This window comes from Myxocyprinus asiaticus, chromosome 31, assembly GCF_019703515.2.
Source record: "Myxocyprinus asiaticus isolate MX2 ecotype Aquarium Trade chromosome 31, UBuf_Myxa_2, whole genome shotgun sequence".
Taxonomy (NCBI): domain Eukaryota; kingdom Metazoa; phylum Chordata; class Actinopteri; order Cypriniformes; family Catostomidae; genus Myxocyprinus; species Myxocyprinus asiaticus.
This window is the reverse complement of record NC_059374.1, coordinates 235,845-241,844: the sequence shown is the minus strand read 5'-3', so window position 1 is coordinate 241,844 and position 6,000 is coordinate 235,845.

Sequence of the window (6,000 nt, the reverse complement as noted above, 5' to 3'; positions counted from 1 at the left end):
GGAGTATTGAGATCCTTTGAAAATCTGGTTCAACATTTTGGGATTTACAGATCTTAGTTCTTTAGATTTTTACAGCTGTGACACCTGCTCTGTACTATTTTTGGGAGTAGCCCCCCCCCCACCCACAGCGGCAGATACTCTGGGAGTGGTGATTACTGCTTTTGGAAAAGGTCATGAGGCATCAATGTATTATTCCCTGCTAATTCAGAGTCTGGGGGACAGAGCTTCAACCTCTTTTAAGAGATTATGGGAGAAAGATTTAAACTTGGTATTGGAGGAGGGAGAGTGGGCTAGGATTCTAAAAAACATCAAGTCTGCATCTAGAGATGCAATGGTGTGCCTTCTGCAATTCAAGATTTTACACCGATTTGATTGGACCCCCTCTAGATTGTATAGGCTTGGTCTTAAAGACACACCCACCTGCTGGCGATGCCATTCAGAGGATGGAGTCATAATCCATGTCTTTTGGAGGTGTGGTAAAATCCAGGAGTTTTGGTTGAAAGTTCAGAGTCTTGTATGTGATGTATTGGGCACTCAAATTTCATTTTGTGAGGGTGCACGGCCTGTGCTGAATCAGATGATCAGTGGAAAAGCAAGATAAAGGGGAGCCGGAGAAGCCAATTCGAGAGAAAGAGAGACGCACATGGCCATGCTGCATGTGTGTGTGTGTGTTTGGTTATGTTTGTTTTATGTTGAGTTTGATATTAAACATTACGTTGACTGTTGGTTTCCCGACTCCTCCTTGCCCGACCTTTATCTGTTACACTGACATTACTGGACCTGTAAATGTGATTTTATATATATATAAAATCGCTCCAGCAATTGTTTACTGAAGTTTTCGCTCAAGCAAATGTGTTGGCTGCCCACCAACAGCAACTCATCAGGCTGACTGCTTCTACGGAGGAGTTAGTAAAGATCTTGCGAACCCTCCGCATTCATGCATCGATCCAACCGCCACACGCATCTCAACCCATTCCGGTGAATACCCCTCCTTCTCAGAACACCTTCACCGCCAACCCACATCTTGCTTTTCCGGAGAAGTTTGATCACACATCAGCTAGATGCAAGGGGTTTTTGATGCAATGTTCAATGTTTGTGAAGCAGCAATCCACGTTATATCCCACTGATGACAGTCGCATCTCTTTTGTCTGCTCCTTATTAACTGGAAGGGCTCTGGACTGGGCTACCGCTATATGGTCTTGTGAGGGTTCGAGGTTCCCCACCTTTGATGATGTTCTCAACATCCCGAGGGAGGAAAGATCGCTGGTGAGCTGTTACTCTCACTCCAACAGGGGAAGGACACCGCTGCCAAGTATGCGCTTACATTCCGCACTCTCGCCTCTCAGACTGTATGGGTAGAGGACACACTTAAGTTGCTTTTCCGAAGGGGACTCAATCTGGAACTGCAATCTGAGCTGGCACGCCACGATGAAGGGAGAACCCTGGGCCAGTTTATCGATCTAGCCTTTCGCCTCGATAATCTCATCTGCTCTCGAAGACCGGTCCACTTCTCTACTGTCACTTCACAGACCACATCCAGCACTGGTGGAACTGAACCCATGCAGATTGGGCATGCTCATCTGACATCAGAAAAGAGAGAATGCCGCACGAAGCTCCATCTGTGTTTATACTGTGGTCAGGCCGGACATCTACGAGCAACCTGTCCCTTACAGCCAGTCCAATCATCTAAACCGACGGTGTGTGATGTCTTGACTCCTCTTTTCACTTCTTCCTGTATTAAAGTACCCATCACTATTACTGGTTGTCAGAACATAATCACCACCCAAGCCATGATTGATTCTGGTGCCGCAGGCAATTTTCTTGATGAGGACTTAGCTAAGAGGTCAAGATACCACTAATCCCCTGTGAATCTCCTTTGGCAGTGGCAGCATTAGATGGATGCCCACTGGGAACCGGCCATGTTCACTTCACCACTACGGACATCACCCTCCAAGTTGCCACTATTCATACTGAAAGAAAACGCCTCTATATCATTCATTCTCCTCACAACCCTGTGATACTTGGATTACTGTGGCTTCAACAACACAATTCTCAAATCTCTTTGCGTGAAGGACAGATTTCCCGGTGGGACTCAACTTGCTTCTCCAGCTGCCTAAAGCCCATTTCACCCGTTTCCATCGGATCCACTACTGACACGGAGGTTCGCTCTTCAGTGCTCAAACTACCTCTGAGTATGACGACCTCGTTGAAGCCTTTAGTAAGGCCAAAGCCTCTCAACTTCCTCCTCACTGCTCCAGTGATTATGCTATTGAACTGTTACCTGGCACTACATTACCCCGAGGTATGATCTTTCCTTTGTCTGAACCTGAGTCTGAGGCTATGAAAAACTACATTGAGGAAGAACTGTAAAGGGCTTCATCCACCTAACCCACGACATCCGGGTTCTTCTTCGTTGGCAAGAAGGATGGTGGGCTCCGTTCTTGCATTGATTACCGCGCTCTCAACGACATTACGGTAAAGTTCTGTTATCCTCTACTTCTGGTCCCAGCAGCACTTGAACAGTTACACACCGCAAGATACTTCACCAAGCTTGATCTTCACAGTGCATACAACTTCATACACATCTGGGAGAGGGACAAATGGAAGACAGCATTCTCCACCAGCAGTGGCCACTACAAATACCTGGTCATGCCTTTTGGATTGGCCAACAGTCCTTCGGTCTTCCAGTCATTCATTAATGATGTCTTCAGAGACACGCTTAACCAGTGGGTTATTGACTATGTTGACGATATCCTAATTTATTCAAACTCTCTGGAAGAACATATCACCCATGTTCGAGCAGTCCTTCAGCGTCTGATCCACCACCAACTCTATGCCAAAGCCGAGAAATGTGAGTTCCATCAGACCTCTGTGGCTTTCCTTGGCTATGTCATCAGCCCAGAAGGGGTCGCCATGAACAACAGCAAGGTACGTGCGTTACTAAACTGGCCTCAACCTACTTCCGTGAAGGAGTTGCAATGCTTCCTGGGGTTCGCCAATTTCTACAGGTGATTTATCCAAAATTTCAGTTCAGTCTGAATATTTTTACATCTAGCTGGATCAGGAAAATTGGACGGTAACTCTTACACTTGCATGGATCTTTGTCCTTTTTGAGAATCAGACTAATCTGGGCTTGTGTTATAGTTGGTGGAAGCTTTCCATTCTTTAATGATTCCGTATAAACTTCTAACAAAAGTGGGGCCAGTTCTGTAGTATAAGATCTAAAAAATTCAGCGGCAAAGCCATTTGGCCCCAGAGCCTTGCCTGTAGGCAAGGCCTTAATTACCTCGTCAAGCTCCTCCAAGTTTATCTCAGAATCAAAGGAATTTTTATGCTCAGTCATCAGCTTAGGGATTTCTAATGGTTCCACAAAGTTTCTAATATCTTCATCGGTAGATGAAGATGTGGAACTATAAGATCAAGATAGAATTCTTTAAAAGCATTATTAATATCAATGGCTGAGGTAAATGAGGGAATGGTAGAAAAAGACTCTGTCTGCTTTATATGTCTAGCCAAAAGCTTCCCTGATTTGTTCCCCGACTCAAAGTATGACTGTCTTGCCCTGAACAACCAAAACTCCACTTTCCACGACAAAATAGTATTATATTTGTATTTCAATTGGGTCAATTCTCTGAGGCCATCAGACGACATTTGGCACTTCAGCTCTGCCTCGGCACTTTTAATATTTCCTTCCAACTCCACGAGTTCACGTGCTTTGGATTTTTTGTAAATGAGGCATACTGTATGATCCGACCCCTAAGAACCACCTTAAGTGCCTCCCAGAGGATACTGAGGACCAGTTGGTCTCCATACAAACATTGATTTCAGTCTTTAACATTTGTTGGAAATCAGGATTTTGCAAAAGGGATTCATTAAAGTGCCAACTATACGATTTCTTTTTCTCTGTATGTGGGAATGTCTCTAAACTCACCAGGGTGTGATCTGAGACTAAGATGTTTCCAACTGAGCAATCAACAACAGATGAAATGAGGGACTAAAAAATCTATTCTAGAAAAAATCTTATGAACTGATGAAAAAAATGTATAGTCCCTACCAGATTGGTTAAAAGGTTGGCAGATATCTGCAAGACCAAGATTTTTACACATCCTGTGAAGTGTCAATGTTGCTCGGGGGCTTACACATTTTTGCTTCACTATGATCAAGGACTGAGTCCATCAAAAGATTAAAGTCTCTTCCCAATATTACATCATGAGGGGTGCCAGCGGCTTGCAATATCCCTTCAAGATCTAATGTACGACAACAACTGGTGCTTCTATACAAATCTCGTGAGACAGAATTACATAACAGAAAATAATGTATAAAACAAACTCCAGCCAATAGGCAGAATAAACACAAAGAACAGGTAGATTCATTCACAAAACTGCATCGAAGGTGTGTTCCTCCACAAAACAAACTCCAGCCGCTAGCAGAACCAGCACAAAAAACAAAAACAAAATTTTTTTCAGTTTACTCGGACAGTCAAATGAATGTTCAGTGAGCCAGCTGTTCATAAGTGCAGCAAATGACCTAATCCTTTCAATGTCATGCAAAAAATACTCCACAAAACAAATTCCAGCAAATAGGAGACATAAGCACAAAGAATGCGCAGATTCATCCACAACTGTCCCGAAGGAGTGTTATTCCACAAAACAAACTCCAGCCGCTAGGCGGAACCAGCACAAAAAGAAACAAGAAAGGCGCCCAGCTTCCTCGGATGGTCAAGCTCACTTGGGAGCAACTTGAGAAACACACCATGACTTCCTCAGTCCGTTGATTTTTTGAAAGACATCGCTTGTTGTGGGCATGTAAATATTTTGCGGCCATCCTTAGTATCTATTCTCAATTTGGCTGGAAACATCAGTGCAATAGCGATCCTCCGTCGATACAAGAGTTTCTTGAAGGAGTGTTACTACACAAAACAAACTTCAGCCAGTAGGCGGAGCCAGCACAAAAAGAAACAAAATGGCGCCCAGCTTCCTCAGACAGTCAAGTGTATGTTCAGCGAGTTAAGCTCACTTGGGGGCCACGTGAGAAACACCATATGGCTCACTCACCCCATTGTCTATATGAAAGACAATGCTTGCTGTGGGCATGTAAATATTTTGCGGCCATCTTTAGTATCTATTCTCAATTTGCCCGGAAACATCAGTGCAAATGCGATCTTCCGTTGATGTAAGAGTTTGTTGCATTCCTTGAATCGATCATGTTTCTCTCGTCAAATTCGCAAAGTCTGGGAACAAGAAAATGCTGTGGTTTTTCCAAGAAAGCCTTCCTTTACTGCTCGCCGCGTGTAACACAAGATCTTTATCGGATGATCTCAGAAATTTGGCCAAAATTGATCGGGGCCTGTCTCCCTCAGCAGATCTGCGAGCCGGGACTCTGTGAGCTCGCTCAATTTCCAGCTTATGGCCTGTTATGTCAAGCAGACTCGGGAAGAGCTCGTCTAGGAACTTCACCATATCTTGTCCCTCCTCATTCTCAGTTATTCCAACAATTCGGACTTTGTTTCGCTGATTACGATTCTCAAGGTCTTCCAGCTTTTCCCAAATGCTTTCCAAATCTACTTTGGTCACTAGTGGATTAGCAGCTAATTCCCTCTCTGATGAATCCAGATAATCCGTTTCTCGACGTCCCCGATTCTTGTAACCAACTCAGAGAATTTCGCCTCCATCACCGTAACCGAACGACGTATTACAGCAAGATCCTCCAGGTCTGCTACAACCTTCGTCAGTATCACAGACATGCTGGACAGTTGCTGCCGAATTTCTCCCGCCGCACCGTCCTATTACCTCTTTTCTTAAAATAATCATTAGAAAATGTGAACTAATTTTGAAGAGTATTAATGCCTTTATTGTCCTCCAATTTTGGACTGTCCTGTTTATGAATGTGCAATATAAATAAACTTGCCTTATTTAGAACATGCAACCCTCTGCTGATCAATAGCAGTAATAACATACTAGCCTGAACACATTATTCACATGATCTCTTTTGTCAATGTAC